Source organism: Pogona vitticeps, chromosome 7, assembly GCF_051106095.1.
Source record: "Pogona vitticeps strain Pit_001003342236 chromosome 7, PviZW2.1, whole genome shotgun sequence".
Taxonomy (NCBI): Eukaryota; Metazoa; Chordata; class Lepidosauria; order Squamata; family Agamidae; genus Pogona; species Pogona vitticeps.
Window position 1 is genome coordinate 30,859,925 of NC_135789.1, and position 22,352 is coordinate 30,882,276.

The window sequence follows — 22,352 nt, forward strand, 5'->3', positions numbered from 1 at the left end:
AGGGTGGAAAAGAAACACACACACACACAACCAAGAGGGAAAAGGGCTTTTCCTTTTTTTTTTTTTAACACAAAACACTACAGGATTTGGGGGGGGGGAAGGTGGAGAGAGAGAGAGAGGAGGAGGAACCGAAGGGGGCTGCTGTGTGCAAAGCCCACAAATAAGGGCGAAGGAATAAATAACCTCCGCGAGATTAAAAAAAGAGGGTTTTTTTAAGGAAGGGGAAATGGGGGGGGGAAGATTTTCGTCCAAGGAGATCGGTTTCACAGCCGCCGCCGCCGCCACCCAACCCCCCGCCACAAAAAAAGGGGTGTTTTTGTGAAAAGATGGATCCGGGGGGGGGAGAGGGAAGGGGAAGAGGGTGGGTGTAAGGAAAGCGGATTTTTTCCCTCCCCCCTTAAATCCAAAGGGAGCGGGCTGGTGGTGACCGGGGGGGGGGAGAGAAGAAGAGGAAAAATTAAGAAGAGATGGAAGATCAGCAGTCAGCCAAGAAAGAGAGAGCGAGCGAGCAAAAGAGAGAGAGACAGACAGACACACAAATAATCCAGCGACGGAAAGGTGGGTGGGAAAGAAATCCAGGGATCTTGTCTCTTTTTCCGCCTTGTTTTTTTTCCTCGCTTGCTCGCTCTCGTCACACCGGATTTACAGAAGTAGGGGGGATAAAAAAAAAAGGTCAAGGGATGGGGGGGGATTTTCCTCGTTTCTTCTCCAAGGAGAAGAAAGCAAAAAGTTGCTCTATTTTTTTTTTAGCTCTCACTTCTGGTCTCCCTTCCCAGATATAGGGAGATATATGTATTTTTCCACAAAAATTACATCATGGACCGTAGAAACAACTTCGAGGCCTCCAGAAGAAGGGGTTGTTCCAAAAAAAATAAAGGTGTATCCTTGACAGGCTGCTGTTTTCCTCCTCCCAGAATAATAATCTTTTTCTTCTTCCTGTGGGTGGGTGGGGGGGAAGAGTCCTTTAAAAAAAAACTCAAGAGGCAGGAGTCCTCCAAGTTTCCTCAAAAGCTTCAAGGGTTTCCCCTCGAAATCCTGAAGCCAAATCCAGATGAAGGTGGGTTTCCTGGTAAGATCTGTTAAGGGCTTGATGCTCCTGAGGATGATGGAAAAGCACAAGATCCTTCCCCTTCCAGAGGAGCCAGGGTTACAAACGAGCAGGATACAGATGAACTTTCCAAAGAGGGACTAAAAAAGTTCAAGACCATCCAAATAGGCAGGCACCAAAAACGGCTTATTTTAGGTACCCTTCTTTCTTAGCCAGAAGCAAAGGATCCACTTTTGAGAAGGCCTTGACGGGACAGGTAGATAAACCCGCTTTTTTCAAACTTTTCCTCTTGCTGAGTCCACCACAAAAATCGTTCTTCCTAATGGTTGGATGGAAGGAAGAACTTCCCAAAAACCACGCTTCCAAAAAAAAAGATAATAAAATCTAAATTAATTCCTGAGGTCCATTTCCCATGCCAAGATTTGCAGAAATTATGGATTTCTTCCCTTTTCTGACAGAGCCAAAACACAACCACCACCTAGGAATAAAAATTGGTTTTCTTTTTTTCTTCTGCAAAAAGGAAGAAGGAAACTTTCTTCCTGTTCCAGATACGGGGGGGGGGGGGGGGGAGAGAGAAGTGTTGGTTCCAATAATAATAATAGCAATAATAATAGCAATAATAATAGTAATAATTTAAAGGTTTTGAGGGATGGAGACAGGATGAAGAGCTGTCCCTTCCAAAACAAAAATAAAAAAAAAAGATTAATCCCCTAGGCCAATCTTTGAGGCCACAAATCTTCAACTATTTCCTTTGAGGAGAAGGAAGTAGCCACTGAAAAAGGTCTCCTCACTTCTTCTTCAGTCAGGAACAAGGCGACTCTACTTTTATATTCTTCTTCCCTGAAAGGGGGGGGGGAAACGATTTTCTTCAAGAAAAATATATATAATTTAAAAGTAGTCTCTGCATGGGACACAAGACCCTGAGCCTTTTCTTCTTCTTCTTTCCCCCCTCTTCTTCAGGTAAAAAACAGGAGCTTCCTCTTTTCTTCTTCCTTCCTTCTTTTGGACTAAAAAAGAAGAAAGCAAAAGGCTTCCCCTTCAAATAGAGATAGATATATAGATTATATATGATAAAAGTGTCTGGAGGTGGGGAGGGGGAAATCAGGAAGAAACCCCCGTTTAAAAATATATATACAAATAAGTCCCAAGTTGAGGAGAAAACTGAAGGCCTTCTTCCCCCACGACAGTTGGTTGTTTTTGTTTTTTAAATTATAACAATTCTTAATGTTTTTTTTTTCTTCCTCCGCCTTGAGGGAATTCTTGCTTTTTTTGTGTGGGGTTTTTCCCCCTCCCCTTCTCTCCCTTCAGAGAGGATGACAGGTGAGGGGGGGGAATGAAAATGAAAGGAAAAAAAAGGCTTGTCGCCTCACAGGAAAAAAAAAGGAGGGATAAAAGAAATAATGTTTTAAAAATCCCTCAGGAAAAAAAGGATGGGGGGGCCGAGGCTGCCCCCACCACCAGAAGCGCCGCCGCCGCCGCCGCCAAGAGGGCGAATATTCTTATTTTTCTTCTCTTTTTTTTCACCCCCTTTCCTCACAGGGTCTTCTTCCTCGGTGTTTTTTTTTTCCCCCTCAGCGGTGCCTCTGCCGACGACTGCCCAGCCGCGGCATCCTGGGCGCCTTCCGACGACGGTTTTTTTCCTGGATTGTTTTTTTTCCCCCTCCTTCCCTCTCTTTCCCCCCCCTCACCCCGCCATCTCCGGCGGGCCTCCCCCCATAGCCTCGGGTTAATTTAATTAATTTCGCCTCCTCAGGAGCGCCGTTTTAATCTTAAGCGAAATAGAGAGAGAGAGAGAGATTTGGGTCGCCTCCCCCTCCCCCCTCTAATGGCGGCCGCTCAGCAGACGAGCGTCGTCGTGAGGGTGAAGCCGCGGGACCCCGCCCACCTCCGCCCGCCATTGGCCGCCCTCTTTGGCTGGCCCCCTCCGCCCGCTCCGCTTCCCTCCTCTCATTGGAGAAAGGCGCGTCACGTGGCCGTCTCAGCTTCTCTCTGTCTCTCTCGCTTACTCTCTTCCTCTCTCTCTCCCCCCCCCCCTCCGCCCAGCTGCGGCCCAGCCAGCCACTCACTCAATGGCTTGGCGAGGGAAACAAGAGAGAGAGGGCGAGAAGGCCCGGCGGCAAGGCAGCGGCGACGCGGCATCCGGCCGCTAGAGGCGCCAGAGAGGCTGCGAAGGAGGGAGGGCGAAGGGGAAACAAACCAACAAGCTCTGAGCGGAGGCGGCTGTAGAAAGGACGCCATCTAGTGGCTCGGTGGGGGAGAGGCAAGGCATGATCATGGAGCGGAGACGCTGTTGGAACAAAGAGACTTGTGCGGTCCGGTGGCGCCTTTAAAAAAAAATCAATGCTTTTTTTCGGCACCGGCTTTTCGAGGACTTTTACCTTTTCTTCAGAGGTGTCGTCTGAAGGGGAGAAAGCTTAGGGCCGCCGCCGTAAAATTTGCAAGTTTTAGCGGTGCGACAGGGCTCTGGGTTGGCTTGGCTGCAACAGGGCTGCCTCCTTGGGAAAGGCGCCTTGTGTGGCGGCATGTTTTATTGGCCTCCAGCTTTCGCGGGCCACAGGACACTTCGTCAGCCAAAAGAAACGTCTTTATCTTTTAAGTGTCACAGAACGCTTGTCTGCTGTGAAACCGTCAATTGATGCAGATTAATACATTTCACACCTTTGAGGTAATATGCAGTCTGCAAAAGGCCATCTGACCTCAGGGGCAAACCTGCTTTCCCAGAGTTATATAATATATATATATTTAATTAAATTATTTCTATACCAACTTTTCTCCCCTTGTGGGGGGTCCAACAGAATGTACCAAAAACTGTATGCCACCTATGCCTGATGAGCAGTTCTGTAGAACTCAAAGGCTTGCCTTATTTATAGCTTTTTACTGACCCAATTCAGAATTTCGTTTCTACAGATTGCATCACATGAGTGCCGTTTCTCTCTGTACGGCTCTTTGTTGCTTTTTTTTTTCTTGAACAGATTAACCTGACAGCCTTCTGATAAAATATGATTATAATATATATTTTAAACTGTTTTATTGTTACACTGTTGGCTGCTATTCTGATGTTTTAATCAGCTTTAATCTGTTTTATTTAGAATCGTCTTAGAAAGAACTTATGCAAAAGGTGGTTATGAGCTATTTTAGCGAAGCAAATGCTTTATTATAACAAAGAGGCGTGTGACACCTGAAAGACTGGTGGTTTGCAGCCTACTTTATGAGAACCAGGTTTCATCAGACTGTCAAATAAAATTCCCCAAATGCCACAGGTTTCAGAGACCCCAAGCCATGATTTTCAGAAACTGAAGACCTCTCCATCCTAAGTCCACTAAAGACATTTGGGGGGGGGGGGGAGAGGGAGAAGATGGTGGCGGGAAGGATTGGAAACTTTTAATTAGTGATTAATTATTTAACGATAAACAAGTCAGCAAACCTTGTGTGTCATAACTTTACACAACTGGATTTCGGCCATTGACTACTGTATATTGAATTTACATTCTGCCTTTCAGGGAAATGACCAGGGCAACTTTCCATTAAAAATCAAAGAGAAATCAATATTGTATTCTGCCGGGAGCTGCTTCGAGGAAATAAAATCTACAAGCTTTAAAAATGAATAAATTATTGGCTTATAGGCCAATGCAAGAGAACCGGTCAGCCGTTCTGCCCAAGATGATTGTGTCTCATGTTATCCTCCCCGCAACCTTGCGAGGTAGGCAAAGGCTGGGTGACAGCAGATAGCGTGAAACCTTGTCATGATCACCCTTCTGCTTTTTGCGCCGCACCTCAGCTGAAGTGGTTTGGTTTATTTTAGACACAGAGGCCTATGCATGTGAAAAACTGCTTTTTCCCAGTCCTGGTGCTGTTTTGTTCGGCCATAATCTTTCTTTCCTCTTCCACACAGACATGAATATGTATTTCCCCACCTCACGCGCCTGGCTGCATATAACTTTTTGCGGCAGCCAACGAGGCCAGGACTCAGAAAAATGCAGAGATTTCTGAAGCAAGATCCTGTCCAGTTCATCCCGCTGTCTGTCTTGGGAGGTAGGTATTTTTCACTGGGGAGCGAGAGCCTCCCCCAAAATCTTGTCCATTCCCAGGGGGTTTCCACTCTTGAAAGGGAGAAACCTGCAGCTGCTCGCAACAATTTTTCAAGAAACAAAAAACTGCACGTCCTGGCACCAAGGCACCGATCCCAGCAACTTCAATGGGATTTGTGACAGCGAATCTCCTGCGGATTGTGGCCCACTTTCGTTCACCCCGGAGCGGGAAGAACGTGGCTGTGGGCACCGCATTGTTGAAGGCAGGGGACGCGCAGTGAACCATGTTGGTGCCAAAGGATTCCTGCACGCTGTCTGCGCTCATTCTGGGTGTGTGTGTGTTTTTTGCTTCGAATTTTGTCACTTTCCAGAGTGCGATTGTGTGAAACCTCCGATTTTTCTTCCCACTTTTCTTCTGGCTTTTTCCAGGAAGTTGTGCTGGTTCCGCTGCGTTCTGGGGCTAAGGCCTTTTTATTTTCTTCCAGAGATCTTTCCGCAAAGACCGTGTTGGATTCCTCCTCGGGGGAACATGGGACTTAATAACACTGCCAACAAGCCTTCGTTGCTGTGTGCAGAGAGATAATTATTCCTAACGACAGAAGTGCCGCTCTGAAACTTTGGGATGCCCTCTTTGGGGGGGGGAGGGTGAAGGATGGAGGGGGCCCCCCGTTTTGTTTTGTGCATGCGTTCACATGTTCCCGCACGCCTGCGCATTTGGAGACGCCGAGCCATCAGTTCAGAGGAGGGAAGCGCCGCAGAGCATTCCCGGCTTGCCGCGTGCCCTCATTTCGGTCACCATGGAGAAAACCATCTGCCTCGCATTTCTTGGAAAGGAACTTGCGTTCCAGAGGGAGCCCCCGCCTCCCCAGCAACGCCCCGCCATCCGTCCCCAGCTGCTGTACGTCGTCGGCAGCCGAGGAATTAATCTGTCAGGTGGAAAACAAGAAAGACAACCCCTGTAAAGCAACGACTAGTTGGGAGACATATGCGCATAGCTTTGTGTCTGTGTTCCTGTGCGTATACCTGATTCACACACACAGACACACACACACACACAGACACACACACGGGCGCGCAAAGAAGCCAGTGATCAGAAAGAGGCCTGCAAGGTTAATCCTGCAACCCCAAAGCAGGGTTGGATGGGTTGGCCCCAAACAAACCCAGACTCAGAGGAATAACCTTTCTTAGGGCCACCCTGAGAAGGCACAAGAAGTGAGTGACCCCTTCAAGAACACTCTCCCTCCATCGGGCAACGCGTGACCAAAGTCAGCGGACAGACGCAGGAGGGGAAAAGGATCGTCCACGTTAAAAGCCTTGATCCTCCGCACATCGTCTGGTGATATTAACGGAGGAGAGGCGCCCGAGACCACAAAACCGGCTTTGTCACGGGGGTTACATTCTGTCTGGGCTAGATCAGCAAGAGGACCTAAAATGTCTAAAATACACAATATGGAAGGGGAGGGGAGGGGGGACCCAGTAAATTAAGGCCAAAGATTTCCTTACCACATCAAGACCAAAAAAATGAAGTAAAATAAAATACTCCTCATATACTCCACTTTCATTTGGGTGGGGAGGAAGGTGTGATTACAATATGAAATGCATTCACGCTGATAACAGTGTGTCACATAATATTCTGAACTCATTTTTGGTCTTTTCATACGGCCATAAACCTAACCAGTTCCGGAATTCCCAATTCAGGCACACTGTTGCCGGTTCTGCTAAAGAGCCAACATCCAGAATGATGAGTGAAAAAAAAACAGGCAGGAATGAAATGAAGGAATAAATTAATATTTTATCATTCTCCAAGATCCTCTCTGAAGTCAAATTACTGGTAAATGAGATCAGTAGCATGTTAAAAGCAAGAGGGCCTACTTTAATCAAGGCAAGGTCTGCAAAATATTTACTAAGGAACAAGACCGTATGTGCACACACACACACTTCATGGGCCAAGGTACAGGAAAGTATTTACATACAGATCAAGTTGTTGAAATCCCAACAGGTGTATCTAGGAACTAGTACAGTGTATACACGCAGGAGATAAGCGCGTGCAACGTAAGCACCCGAACTGTTATGCCAGTAAATGACTTTATGTGGGACTGATAAAAGGCCTTTTTCATGGCTATTCCGTATTTACAGAGAAATACACAAGCTTTCCATTCTTCCCTCCTATTGAAAAGGGTGAAAAACAAGACCATGGTGTAACCCAAGACTTTGCATATTGACCAGGCTCGTTTCTCTAATTGCTGGAGAAGACCGCCAACCAACTTTTCCAGGTACCTGTGGAAAGTGAGTCATTACCACTAAGGTACCAAGATTTCCCCAAAGCCACCTTGCACCCCTGATTTATCAGAGAATGGTGGTGTAAATGGCAAAGAAATACATTTTATCCTTATACACACAAGGTATATCCACAAGAAATATACACACATACACAAATACAGCCTAAGGTCTCTTAGAGCCATGCATGAAGGCTTCTCTATATGTATTCTCTGTCTTCTAACTCATCCGTCTGAAGAAGCGGACACGTCCCACAAATGTTTACACTAAAATATAGCAGTTCATCTTTAAAATTCCATGTCGTCTTTTTTTGGCTTTTGTTTTCTGTTTCTTGCTGAAATGATTGCACAGACTAACATGACTACAACTCCGAAAGCTAACGTACAGTGGTATCCCTTATCTGTGGGACCAGTATCCCCCAAGTCACTTAGGTACGGTGTGAAAATATTTTTAAAATATTAAAAGAAAAATTCTAGAAATATATGTTACTAAAGTTGAAGTTACCAAAACTGGCCACTAGAGGGAGCAACAGACCAGGCTATGTATAATGTTTGCTATACAGTAAGATTTCCCCCCCGCCCCATATCCATTGGGGATTGCTTCTAAGGCCCTATGGATACTGAAAACCGTGGATAATAGTGAACACTACACACACACAGAGTACAGTATGTTAAATAAATGACATAAATATATATATATATATATAAATGCTCAAAGAAAAAAACCAGAAAAATATTTTCACATGTATTACCAGAACTGGCCTTAGAGGGTGCCATAGACCATGCTATCTATTCTTTGCTAACAAGAATTCATAGCATGGTATCTGGCTCCCTCTAGTGGTAATACACGTGAAAATAGTTTTCTTCTGGATTTTTTTCTTTTAATATTTATAATATTTTCAGACCATGGGTAATTGAATTAGTGGTGAGTGATCCCGTGGATAAGGGGGTTCATACTGTAATCTGTGTTTTTTCATATCCACAGGGGTGGGGCCTTGGAATCAATCCTCCATGGATATAAGGGTCCTAATGTATATCCAACCTCTAAATTCAACATGCACAATGGATTGTGACTAAGAACTGAAATGCTTTGGTCTAGATGGGCGGGGTATAAATCTAATGAAATGAAATAAATTAATTAATTAACATAAAGGACATTTGAAGGCCTCACCATGCCCTGACATTTCACATCTCAGGTGGGCATCCTGACCAGGCAATCCGTTCTGTGGACAGCATGGAAGTAGCTCAGTATTCCTCCTCTTGGAAGAGGGACTGTTTGAGAGGAGCAGCCAAGATCTGCCCCAGGAATGGTTCATTAGCACAGCAATGGTGATGAGAGCAAATAAACCTACTTCTCCATTCCCATGAGAGGGGCAGAGGGAGGAGGTCTCTCTTCAAGTCCCTACGTCAGCAGAGCAGAGGATGACTTACTCGTTTAATCCTGCCCCTCGTCTAAAAGGATCTCATGTTGGTATATTTGGTGCACTACATGGCATTAAAAATGGGGGTGGGTGGGATATTAATATCTGAGGTGGAGCAGATGGCCCCGTAGGAAGAGAAAGCAGACTGGCAGACAATACATTTGATTCCATGAGCTTGGAACGTCTCTGGCACAAGTCAAACATTCCGGTAGCAGGAGGGAGGGGGGAACCCACAAAAATCAGAATTGGCATCTCTGATTAGTGATAGAAGCAGCAATGTTCCGCTTCTGAAGAACGACGGCTGCAGGGTTCCCACAGATGGGCCAATAGTTAGACTTGGAATGAAGCAACATCCTGTTATTTATTTAACATACATTTTTCTTGCCTCTCCATTTAAAAGAGCTTAAAATGACATCTCTCTCTCACACACACACACACAGATACACACACAGAGGAATTAAGAAGATAGCAATAACATGCAATTAATACCAAAGATAAAACACAGTGGGTCAGACAAATGGAAGCTAAACCAGCAGGAGCAAACCTGATAGATCAAATATCGGAATCACAGAATCCACAAAATCACAGAAAGATGGGAGTTGGAAAAGGGGCCTCTAAGGCCATGGAGTCCAACCCCACTGCTCAAGGCCGGAATCTAAATCAAAGGATAGGATCAAGAACGGAAGGTGAAATGTCTCTGCCAGAGTCCGGGGAGGTGAACTAACTCCCCCTTGCTTGCCACAGGTCCAAAGACACTGAACTGGGCAGGAGATAGTTTACCTGGAGCTGGAGGTGGGCCAGATCAAGCCCGGGGGGGGGCTCTCCTCTCCCGCTTCCAGGTCCAGGTAACCAATCTCTCTTTCTCCACCACCCCAAAGCTCCAGGATCAGGCCCACCCCATCACGATAGAGGACACAGAGGAGAGGAACAGTTACAGCTCGCCTTGGTTCGACACTGTTTCCGGCCTCCTCCTCCCCTGTGATCTTTCCAGGAGACGTCAAAAACCGCGACACAAGCTTTCCTGTCTCGGTAATCTTCCTTCCCCCGACCTGCAAGATTTCCCAGAGGATAAAAATAATGCGGTTATGCAATTAATGCCGTTTGATTATACTTTCCCTCCCAAGTTTGTCTGAAATACAGCCCTCCCCTTCATCATCAGAAATATCACAAAGACACATTTAAACTACTAGGGAATGAAATGTGTTTTTAAGTTGATGAGCAGAAAGAGGCCGAAAGGCTGGCTTTCATCTCTGGATCATTTTACTCCTTTATTAAATCAGCGATCCTACAGTGATTACCTGGGACAAGTAAGTGGGACTTAACATTTGAATGGACACACAAAGGACTCTTTACCATTATTAAAAACAAAACAAAAAACCCACACAGGATCCCCAAATATAATAAAGGAGCACACTGAAAGTAGAATCGTGGAGTTGGAAGGGGTGAAAAAGGCCATTGAGTCCACCCCCCCCCCCCTTTAAGGCAGGAATCCAAATCAAAGTATAGGATTGACTTAACATGGCTTCCCTCAGGTGGGAATCACGCAGCCTCCCTCCCCCCCAGGCCAATTGTGCACCTCCGAGACACGTGCACACACACCCTACGGGGTGGGATGGGGGGCAAAACATAGAATCACCTGCTCAAAAGTCTTCAGGGACAATGGTGATTATCTAAAAAGTCGGGCCCATCATATCTTGCATTTCTTGAAACACAGATGTGACCTCCCCCATCATATCCAGTCTTGTAAGACCGTCCTGCAGATTAACAGCGTAATCCCAGCACCAAGATGTGCCAGCTGTAGACGGTTAAGAAGAGGGGGCATCCAGCCTCTTCTGCCACTTGATCACAGACGTCTGCCAGCAGGAGAGCCATCTGGGGGGGGCAGAGATCTGCTGGCACAGGAGCTGGAAGGAAGGGGAGGGCCAAGGAAGGAGCCAAATTAGGCTGGATCTGCCAGCCCAGAGACGGGGCTGCAACGTTGGCCCAACCTCAGGGCACGGTGGCAGTAAACCGGAGGCATTTCCAACATCTGTGGGATGAAAGGGGTCCGGATTCAGCACAGTATCAGCCAGCCGACGGTCCGTTCAATGGGCTGTCGGTTGTCTTGGCTATTTGGGAATGGGCTCTGAGGCCACCAGTACTTACTTACTTACTTATTTATTTATATTATTTATACTATTTATATGCTGTCTTTCTCCCCATAGGGTACTCAGGATCTTGTGTTTACAGATTCAGAAATCCTCCTTCCGTCTAACGCCTCCAGATTAGCAGTGCTGTCATATACATCTTGGCTGCAACGCAGAGTCTTTAAAAATGCATGATCCCATCTTCTTCTTTCTTTCATTGATAGCGTTCAAGAAGAAGAAAGATTCCTAATGGGCCATATCCTGCATTCAGTAGTGCTGTTTTCTGTTAAGACAATGGATATTTGCATTGTTTTAGGCACAAAGAGGTTAGAAGCAACTCTGTTGTTCTTTGTAAAGGTCTGTGAGGGGGAAAAAAAACATCAATAAAAATTAAGCGTATATAAACAAATAAACATTGGGTTAGGTGCAGAGAAGCAGCCAAATGCAAGCAGCGTAAGGCAGCTCACTATGTTGTGGGAGCAAAATTGTCACAAAGAGTCCCAAGGCATTTTAAAACATGCCCGCTGGAGCATCAGGTAAAGCATGTTTTAGGGCCAAAACAGAAACTGTTCAACCATTTGATGTAGGTCTAAGGTGCAGTTTTTTTTTTAAAGCTGCAATGGAGATCAGTTAATGAACGAGTTCAGAGGGAATTTAACTCTTTCCTCTGGTTTTCTTGGAAAATAAGCCGCAGAAGCGAGTGAAGTCCTCACCTGTCTTTTCAAGCGCAAGGATGAGGAACTGCAAAACTGTTTGACTCGTCCTGTCTGTGGGTGAGGTGTAGTGCGGCTCTCTCAACGGTAAGAAAGAAGCAGCAGCTTTTTAAAAAAAAAAAAAAAAAAAGCACACTAAGCAGGATTGTGCAAATAAATACGGTAGGGCCCTAAAGACGGTAACCTCCTGTGGAGGCTAAAAATCTCCCTCTAGTGGCCAGTCCTTGTAGATACAACATGGAAATGCATCTAAATACATATTTCTGGTTTTTTTTAATTTAATATTTTCAGGAAGAAGGTAAGTGAATCTGCAGAGGCTGACCCCACAGGTAAGGCATTCCAAGTTGCAAAAAGGCTGCAAACAACATCTTAAAGCAATCCACGAACATTATACAAAATTATGACTATGTAGCACAGAGAGGGGAGTTATCTGTACCTTTCCTGACAATGGGCCCATTGTTCAGTGCTCACTCGTGTGTGTGTGTGTGTGTGTGTGTGTGTGTGTGTTCATGTGCAAGCGCCTACTATACATGGCTCCTCAAAAGGGAAGCCTACTAGTTTTGCACAGAGAACAGTCCCACAAATTGCAGGGATCTGGATGATGATGAAGAAGAAGAACAGTGTATTCCAAGCAGGTGTTATTTATCTCACTGACCACCACGTTGTAAAAGGCGTTCTTCTCCATCGCTTCCTTGTACAGACGTTCCTGGTGCTGATATTCCAGGCTATTGCGACCCAGTTTCATCGATTTTTTAATCTAGAGTTTTCAGAACAAGTTGCGACATATCCGGTCCCTTTTTGCGGGTCTGGATTGCCAAAAATTTCTTGGTCTTGTCAATGGTGAGAAGGTCATGTATCACCTGCATTAAAATTATTTTAACAAGTAAGATGATGGTATGGGGAGGAAGCTTCTACTCACTAGATGTTTTAATCCATGGCTGTCATGATCCCTTCCAATTTGGAGTCGAAATTAAAAACACCTAGAAGGATCCAAGGTTTGCTACCCCACAAGAATTAATACAATCATCGTTCTGTAAATACATCCCCAACCTTGGGAATTTGACTATACCATATAAATTGCTAATCCAGGGGTAAACAAGCTGGTGCTGTTCCATATGTTTTGGGTGGTGAGCTGCAAATTGTCAGGGGTCATTAAGGCTCCAATTCAAAACATAACGGGCACTTGATGGATTACCACTGCCCCAAACACACAAGAGCTGCCCAGAGTAGACTTCGGTCTAGATGGGCAGGGTATTAAAATAAATAAATAAATAAATAAAATAAATAGAGATTAAAAGCGCGTATGAGCCCAAAACACCTACCCACAGAGGAAGTTGTGACATCAAGTATTAAAACAATGGAAAAGCATTTAAGAAGGCCAACTAGTAGAAACAAGGGAGGCAAAACGGCACCAACAATACTCCCTCTACACACCCAAGAAGCCAAAGAGTGTGGTTGTTGTCTCCTCTACACAAAACTCAGCATCTACCAGGTGAGAAAACCTCCTCTCTTTGCTTGACCGCAGAGCTGGTTCCAGGAACCAGGAACGGCCAGCCTGAATGCTGGAGTAGATGCTGGCAGGATTCAGGAGAAACCTGGCTGAGAGGCGAATATAGGCTGTTTAGCCAAGGGGTGCAGATTTATGGGGTTTTTTGGACTACAACTCCCAGGATGCCCCAGGAAGCACAGCGCACCTCCCATGCTGTGCCACCAGGATGCCCGCTGATCTAGGGCAGTCCAGCCACTTCCTGCTAAGACCAAGAGGGGACGATTCCTTTACACAATGATGGAGGTGCAGTTAAAAAAGAAGCATCTCCAAGAAAACCCGTCGCCACAGAATCATCTGTTTATAAACACTTGTACCCCCCAAATTCAGACAATTTATTTTATTTCATTTATACAACACCCCATTAATGCAAAGCACTGTTCTAAGTGGTTTACATTTGACACTAATACAGAGGAATAGAAGAAAAAGCAGGAAGAATCCACTGATAACAGGCAATGCACTAGTTTTTGACGCACGTACCATTAATGTCTGATCAGGCATATCTGATTCCCCATCTGTCTCGGGGATTCTGAGAGTGGTAGTCCAAAGCTACCAATCGGGACACCTCTAGTGTCCACACTGTTCGCTACTCGCTGTTGCTCCCGCACGCAAAGCTGCCACCCCTGAAATAAAAAATCTTAAAACCGTGTCTCCGGTTCAGCTACATCCATCTGCTGCTCTCTTGGCTGGGATCAAAAGGCCCCCACAGTCTAGGATGCCAGGCTCCGAAAGCGGTTTCACTGACTCCCCATTTGACGGCCAAACGCTTAACAGTTTGGCTGTAACAATTTACATGGGGAAACGGGAAAGAAAGAAAGCACAAATTTCCTACCATATTTCCTTGAAAATAAGACAGGGTCTTATATTAATTTTTGCTTGGGAAAAAAAAGCAGTAGGGCTTATTTTCAGGGGATGTTTTATTTTTTTCATGTACAACAATCTACATTTATTTAAATAAAGTCCTGTCATCTTCTTCTGGTTGCTGCACAATGGTGGAGGGCGGGGTTTCACTTAACAAGGGCTTATTTTTGGGGTAGGGCTTATATGACAAGCATCTTGAAAAAATCCTACTAGGGCTTATTTTCCAGGTAGGTCATATTTTGGGGGAAACAGCCAGCCTCGGTCCTCTTAAGGATGGGCAAGTCAATTACGTACCAAAGCATGATGGGTGGTTACGGTTACGGTTTAAGAGCCTCGTGGCGCAGTGGTTAAACCGCTGTACTGCAGCTAAAACTGTGCTCACGACCTGGGGTTCAAATCCCAGGTAGCCGGCTCAAGGTTGACTCAGCCTTCCATCCTTCCGAGGTCGGTAAAATGAGTACCCAGCTTGCTGGGGGGGCAATGTGTAGCCTTTATAATTAAAATTGTAAACCGCCCGGAGAGTGCTTGTAGCGCTATGGGGCGGTATATAAATCCAATAAATAAATAAATAAATAAATAATTACTGATAAAAGAAACTTTACAGGATGCCAGGAGCTCCTTATTGGCAGAGTCTTCTAATACCCTCCCCCAAAATGCACTGTCCCAGAAAAAGAAACCAGAGCATTATAACTCTAAATAATCTTTTTCCCCCCCTAGTCACAAAAGCCAGCTGCCAGCACCCTTCAGCCCAATAATGGTTATGCAGTTTATTATTTACTCCACTCCAGATTGCCTACAAGCATGTTATTTCATTCTTACATCATTAAGGATACTAGAAGTAACTCTTTTCATAAGCTGGCTGAGATCAAAAGGCCTCGTGTTTTAGAGTCGTTAATTAACTTTTCGAAGGTTAATTAAGACGCTGAAAGAAAAGGATCTAAGAACTGCTGGATCGCTCAGTGGTTTAGGGGGTCTCTGGCTGTGGAGCCGGAGGCTGGGAGTTCGATTCCCCTGCTCTGCCTCCTCGTCAGGGTCTAGACCGGATGATCTCTGTAGGCTCCCTTCAAGCTCTGCCGTTCTCAGATTATTATTATCTTATTATTTGTAATTATGGTTTATTCCGCCCTAAGCAATAGCCACGCCATCGAGATGCAGCAGAGAGAAGAGGCCAGGGAGCAGGGCAGACTCCTCCGTGTGCCGACAGGCCAACTGGCAACGGATGACTGGGAGTCATCATCCGTCACATCCGGGAGCCTCTACGACAGGCAAAGTCGAAGAGAAACCCGACCAGGATCGGCTGCGCAGACGGGTCCAGAGCACGAAACCTGAAACTCACCGGCAACTCGGGTTATTCGTCATCAAAGTAGCGGCCGTCCCAGATCTCGACAGCGAGGCTAGCGTAGGCCCCCTTCAGAAGCTGGAGCCTCTTGCTTTTCAAACCTCCCGCCAGGACGTCTTTCACGAGATGGGCCGCCAGCCTCTGCAGAAATTCCTTCAAAAGAAATGGCGTTGAAAATGTTGTACGACTATTTTTGCTACGCACGGCCAACCTACCTTTACCTTCAATGAACACATAGCAGGCTGTAGGGCCCTCCTTCCTCCCTGGTTTATCCTCAAACGACCCTGTGAGGCAGACCTCCTGGGAAGACCACCACCACCACCACCACCCCACTGTGCAGTTTTGCTACTTCTAAGCATTCCTGGAACCTTACGGGCCATTTACCGTCCAGGTAGGTCTTGGCATTTGGTACTCCAAGAAGTTCCTTCACCAGCTATTTCGGAAAGATCAGGCGCATCCCTTTGTGATGCGAAATGAACAAGCGCCCGCGTTGAAACTAACCCGTTCTTTCCAAGCTCTGGGTTGTCGTGAGGCTCAGCTGAAGAGCTGGAAAGCCACGTGACGCCCCCTCAAGATCACTATCAGGAAAGGGGCAACATACATTTAAGCACTACATAAAATGGCACACAAGTAATTAACAGGGTGCAATGTGTCCACTCCATGGACGCAGAGACGCATGCTGGAAACGCACGGGCGAGTTCCCTGTGTACTCGATCCTGTCTGTCATAAAGGCAGGCGTTTCTGTCCTGTAAAGCAAAATATCTCTCTCTGGTTCCCTCTAAAATGTAATAATAAAAGGTCTAACATGAATCCAGGGACGTTTTAAGAAACAAATGAAAATAGCAGTATTGCAATCACAATAACCCGTTTGTGCCTCTGCCGGTGCCAGGAGGTCATGTATAAAAGGCGAGAGAGGAAAAACAAGCCAATCACGGGAAAAGGAGCGCTCTACCCGTTGACATATGGATCGAGCAAATGCCAACTGCAGGATTACATCACGGAGAAAAGGACAAAAGAAAATAAAATTCGCTCTGCCAGCTCGATGAGGAATGCGGTGCCAAGAAAGGATGTCATACACACAAAAAGAAACACACACACACACACAGAGGGTGAGCGACAGGGATGGGGCTCTGCTGCCAAACCCTATGGGAACACATCGTCTTTTCAAAGCTGGGTACATTAGCACAAGTTCTGCAGGTATACGCAGATGACGTCAAGGGGACTTGGAGGATTCCAGCGTGCAAGCACTGACTGGCCACGAAGGGCGTCCTGCCGCTGGCCTTAGGAGGCCTCCACCGCTGGTGGGCCTCGGAACGCCTCTTGCCTTTTCCAGGTTGAAAAGGGGGCGCTGCATCTGGAAACAAACTTCCGGCCACTTTCGGTTTTGTCAGGAAGGGATGGGGCAACCTACAGGAGGCCTTTCGTGTATGTGTGCGGGGTGGGGGGGAGAGGGAATTGGGTCACAGACCTTCTTAAGTTGGCTGGACCCCAAATGCCTTCTCAAGATGGCCTTCTGAAAAGAGCTTGCCTGCTGTCTATGGGGAAACGTTGGGTGTAGGAAGGGGAAGAGAGGGGAAGGAAGAATGAAGAGGTAGCCCCGCCCCTTTTGTACATGGCTCCACCCATTGCTTGATTTAGCCCCACCCACTTCTAGGTGTACAGGCCTTGACCGAAAGACCGCCCGTCCCTGAACGGGTGTTTCAGCCGATGGCCAAAGTTCTGGGCGCCCAAAGCTTAATTCTCTATCTTCGTCATTTTTTTTGCACCCTGTCATCTGAGGGAAACTGCTAAGGCTAGGACTTTGGCAGACCCCCGCCACAGAATGGCCCAAGGTGACACAACTCCTAAAACACAGAGTCATTGCCGTAAACCCAGTGAATCTGCCACCGCTGCCGCTGGCTCGCCCACCCCATCCCGTGATGCCACATATTCTATCATCATTTCAAGATTTCTCACTGTATTCAGTACTTACGGCTGTTGGCACTCCCTGAAACAATGGGGCACGATGCACCCCACTTCTCACTTAGCTTCTGTGGGGGGGGAAAGAAAGAAGAATCAAAAGAAGGAAGAGATGGATCTAATATGTACTCTCGCTTTGACCAGCTTCTTCTTTTGAGGTTTCACCATTAACACACCCTCCAAAATATTGTATATGCCAATCTGGAGTTTTAATTAGATGGTAACCGTAGGGGCTTTTGTGCTTATGAGGTAATAAATACTCCTCAAGCTAATAAACTCCAAGGCAGTAGGAGTGGTTATTAATCTCCTGAATACATACATGCATATTTATATAAATATAAAAAAATCAAGTTAGCAGAAAGAGCCCTCCGAAGTTATTACTGTTATACCAGAATGTCTATTGATTAAATAACTCGGATAAAACATTAGAGGATTTTATTGTCTCCCCTAAGGCCGGCGGAATAGGAAACCTGTAAGACAGCCGAGTTTGGAGATGACAATTTAGAAGTTTAGATTCGGAGAGCAGGGCAGTGTAGCAGTGAGGGCGCTGCAAGGAGATTTTGGAAACCCTGGCTCGAATCCCCAGTGAGCCACGAAACCTGTTCGGTGACCCTCGGGCCGGTCACGCCCTCTTTCTCATTGTGAGCTACCTCGCAAGGCTGTTGTGAAGATAAAAGTGGGGAAGAAGCAGCACGGCGGCTCGAGTGATTAGCTGGCAGACACCGCAGAAAACTCAGCCTCGTCCTGGACCAACCCTGCAAGATTTCCTGCCGTGGCTTCAGAACAACCCCTATGGACCTTAGGCTCTGTCTCTTTCTTCTGTCATCTCGATGTCATGCCTTTGGTCCACTTCCTCCCAACCACCCAGCGAATTTCACAGCTACGTGGGGGGGGGGATTTGAACCCAGATCTCCTGTGAGTGCACCCTCTCTCCTCTGTTGGCTATGGGATTTTGGGAACAGGCCCCGGGGGGGGGGGAACGCATTTCCCAGGCTCTGATGCTGCTTTATCAGCCCTGGAGGATCACTGACCCAAGCGGCAGCTCAGGTCACTTGAGTTGTTACGGCTTCCCCTTTACAGGATTTCTCTTTACTCCGTGCAAATCCCTCCTTCTTTCTGCCCAGAGTACACACGCCTCAGCAACTTTCAAGGCCCTATTGTGGAGCGAGAGAGCCGAGCCTGAGCCGAAACCCCGTCCCCCCGTCCCCCCCACCCCGCCTGGGCCACCTGAACAGTTGCGAAGGTTCTTTGCTTAGCGTAGCACACCGAGGATTTAGATGCAAACTCCTCCTGACTGTCAGGATTTATGTCGCAAACAGCTGTGCCAGAAGTCACAGGGAATCAAATGGCCGTTTGGGGAGCAGCTTAATCTATTAACTTCTCCTCGGGCGGAAGTTGGATTTCAGCAGGTTGGCAAACGACAGCAGAGCTCACACACCCCGCCCCCCCGGCTCAAGCAACAGCGCTCCCAGGCAAAGCGGCATTATGCCCAGACCGAGTTTTGCATTACCAAGACATATCTTGCATTGTGTATGTGTGTGTGTGTGTGAACACCTATGCATGCTTTTGTCTAATACAGTATTCACATTTTTGTATGCAATTTTATCTAATGTAACTTTTTTTCTGCAAGTGGAGTTCCTAACAGAATGCATTTCCAAATGTCATATTCTTGAACGTCTGATTTTTGTGTGTGTGTACATATTTACATTTTGGCACAGTTTTCCCCCTCAGTGTATTTTTTAAACTGGAGAACTCCAGTGCAATATTTGAAGAGGTCCTCCCTCAAAGGATAATTGAGTTTTGATTTGGGAATTGGTCTTGAACGTGCAAGGGACGTGGTGGCGCTGCGGGCTAAACCGCAGAAGCCTGTGCTGCAGGGTCAGAAGACCAAGCAGTAGTAAGATCGAATCCATGCGACGGAGTGAGCTCCCAGCTCCCGCCAACCAAGCGGTTCGAAAGCATGCAAATGCAAGTACTGTAGATAAATAGGGACCACCTCGATGGGAAGGTAACAGCATTCCGTGTCTAAGTCGCACTGGCCACGTGACCATGGAAGGTTGTCTTCGGACCAAAACGCTGGCTCTATGGCTTGGAAATGGGGATGAGCACCGCCCCCTGGAGTCGAACACGACTGGACAAAAATTGTCAAGGGGAACCTTTACCTTTACCTTGAACGTGCAAAACGAAGGGAACTTGAATGAAAAGGGGAGATGAACTTATTTCTCCCGCATGCCTGTGAGTTGCTGACAGGTCAAAAGTTGTGCAGCAAAGGAAGTTATAATTTAAGAGGAGACAACTCAAGACCTAAGAGGAAAATAATCGCCAAAGCGGGCGAGGGTGCTCTATGCATAACTCAATGGAGGGTCACAGCACCCACTCTGCATGCAAAATATTCTGGGTTCCAGACCCTCCGTGGCCTAATCCCTCTGGCCCAGAACAGAGCAGACCGATGGTTTCAACTTCTCAATTCAACTTCCCTGTCAATCCCATTGATTCAATGGCTGAAATCCAGCGGTACATCTTGACAAGAGTAGGCCCATTGAATCAATGGAACTTACAATGGGGTTGACTCACCACATCCCCACTGATTCAGTGGGCCTTCTCCAGTGGTGACCCATTCAGCTAATGGGTCTCATTTAGTTCGAACTGCGGTCAAATATATGCTCTGACATCTCCGGGGATGGCATACCTAGAGAAAAGAAAAATCAGTCTGTGCCAGATGAGAGATTAGAAGTCAAGAATAATATTGCTTCATTCATTCATTCATTCATTCATTCATTCATTCATTCATTCATTCATTCATTCATTCATTCATTCATTCATTCATTCATTCATTCATCATGAAAAGCAACAGCGCTACATTTAGGTGTTTTAGCAACCCTGGATGGAACCTTGATGGTGTTTGCCAAAGGTCTGGGCAATTTGCCAACAGTTAATTAACAAGATGCCAGGGGGCATTTTGGTGGTGCTATCAGGAAAATGACCAGACACAAAACCAAGACAGGATTCAGCCCTTCATCAGTTATCTCCAATACGTTGTGCACCCCTTACCTGAATCCTGGTAGGACTCTATCTGATGGTTTAAATCATGTTAGTTCAAGAAATTTTAACAATGACAACTTGAACACCTGATTTGTATCCCCCCACAATACAAAAACATTACATTGGGAAGGATTTTTGCGGCGAGTGGTCATGTTTACCCATTTCTACTGTAAATATATAAAGTAACCTTGACAGTAACAGCGTTTAGGGCCTGCATAGTCCTGGAGGGGTAGAGTAAAATGACCCGAGTTCAAATCCTCACTTTGCCATGAAGCAAGGCGCACCTGTCTCTGGGCCTTTCCCGCCTGACCAACCTCATAGGCTTGTTGTGAGGATAAACTCAGGAAGAGGAGAACGGCAGAAATGATATAAATGGAATGTACGGTTGTAAGGTTCAGAGTAACACCTGGAGTGGATTCCCTGCCCTTATGACACTGGAGCCACTACAGGAGGTCAGTCTTAGACAGACAATGACTTGTGCCCTTTTAGCTTTTTGTAGAAATTCTAGCTGCTTCTTCCTTTGAAATCCAGAAGCTTGTAGATCTCCTCAAAGTGAAAGTGTTCTGATGTCCCAGTATTAAATCCCCTGGCAGGAGGTTATTCATTGAGTCTAACGCAGATGGCTTTACCCTGTGGTAAAATCAAACTTTGAGAAAAGTAGCTGTGTCTTGGGGGAAATGTTTTTAGATTTTGGCGTAAGTACTTCGGGACAACTCGCGTCATTACTTCATATTTGACATTTATTTCTTATCTAGTAAGAGGAGAATTACCAAATGAAATTGGCGTTTTCACTTGGTCTTTCTTCCTTTCCATGGGGCTCCACTAATATGGAAGATGATAGTCATCAAATTTATTCAAGTTTTCCTTGTCAACAATATCATTAACCAAATCCCTCAATTTCAAAGTTAATAAAGGCATCTGGGTTTCCTAGCACAGCAAGACCGGCTTGCATATTTAAACCGCATACATAGATTCATTTGCATTGGACCAAATTTACATATTAATGAAGGACTAATTGCTCTTTCTGCCAGTTTCATGCATATGAATTTACTACTTGTTGTATGAATTTTTTAAAAATGTTTGAAAAGATCCAGTTAAAAAGAAGGCAACAACTTTTTTTTTAAGCGACAGAAATATCAGGCAGAAAGATTCTCAAATTGTTTCAAAAGCTTTTAACGAATTATTTAGTTTATTTTTTTATCCACGTGCCCACACATAATTCAAAAGCAGATGGATAAATGTGGCCTTTTCCTTCTCGGTATTTAACCTAACACGCCAATAAATGACAAAATCTTACCTTTTCTTGATTCCATTTGTAATCAGTTAAACTACTTCAGCATAGTCTCCCGCTGCTCAAAATCACTTGCACGGACCCTGCAAAGCTCTGAAAATGACCAGGCCCTGGGGTTCGGCCACGGCTACCTGTTCCGACAGCCACCTGAGCAGGCCTTTGGCCGACTAGTCCCAGCTTCGACCCTTTTGCCTGGTTTGCAGCTCCCTCAACCTCTGACTCTGGAGAGGACTCCGAAAGAGCTCCTTTTAGATGTGGTCCCTCTTTTAGGCTTGGCCATCAAGTGGCTGAACACGGGACCCAACCTTTCCAAAAGGAGGAGGGGGGGCCCTTGAGCTCACCTGTCAAAGAGCGGGAGAGCCCTCCATCCCCGTTGTGACTGCGCATTCAGCTCCAAGGCCTGGACAGCAGGTGGCGCCACTTTGCCAGGCCTCCGCCTAATGGGATCCGGGATGTAAACGGCGTCCAGGCCGTACAGCTGGACCAGCAAAACCGTGCAGGCGTCAAGACGGGGGGGGGGGGGGGATGCAGGACCTGCAAGAAGGCAGAGGAGGTTGGAAGGCAGGGCAGAAGGTGCCAGGAACTGGGGAAAGCCCTTGGATCTGGGCTGCTGGGAGCAAATGCAAGGCCTAGTCCTGGATGCTGGGAAGGAACCTGCGAGACGTTTCGGAAGTTTGTAAAACTCTCTCTTTCCCCTTCTGT

At 46.3% G+C, this 22,352-nt stretch overlaps 1 protein-coding gene and 1 long non-coding RNA gene across 2 annotated transcripts in view; one reads left to right on the top strand and one right to left on the bottom strand.

The window, feature by feature from the left end:
- The first annotated feature begins 3,068 nt into the window (after window positions 1-3,068).
- LOC110075551 (uncharacterized) lies at window positions 3,069-4,961 on the top strand. The gene is made up of 2 exons (XR_002299988.3): window positions 3,069-3,713; window positions 4,549-4,961. It is a non-coding gene; the product is annotated as an uncharacterized LOC110075551 (long non-coding RNA).
- A 1,963-nt stretch (window positions 4,962-6,924) lies between these two features.
- LOC110075568 (uncharacterized) overlaps window positions 6,925-22,352 on the bottom strand; it is a 47,529-nt gene continuing 32,101 nt past the window's right edge. Inside the window, exons 19-26 of the mRNA XM_078379303.1 lie at window positions 21,992-22,184; window positions 19,892-20,006; window positions 17,331-17,388; window positions 15,743-15,936; window positions 15,356-15,511; window positions 11,613-12,472; window positions 10,410-11,182; window positions 6,925-9,822 (exon numbers count right to left, since the gene is read on the bottom strand). The gene's annotated coding sequence lies outside the window, so the exon portion shown is untranslated. The remainder of the gene's footprint in view (window positions 9,823-10,409; window positions 11,183-11,612; window positions 12,473-15,355; window positions 15,512-15,742; window positions 15,937-17,330; window positions 17,389-19,891; window positions 20,007-21,991; window positions 22,185-22,352) is intronic.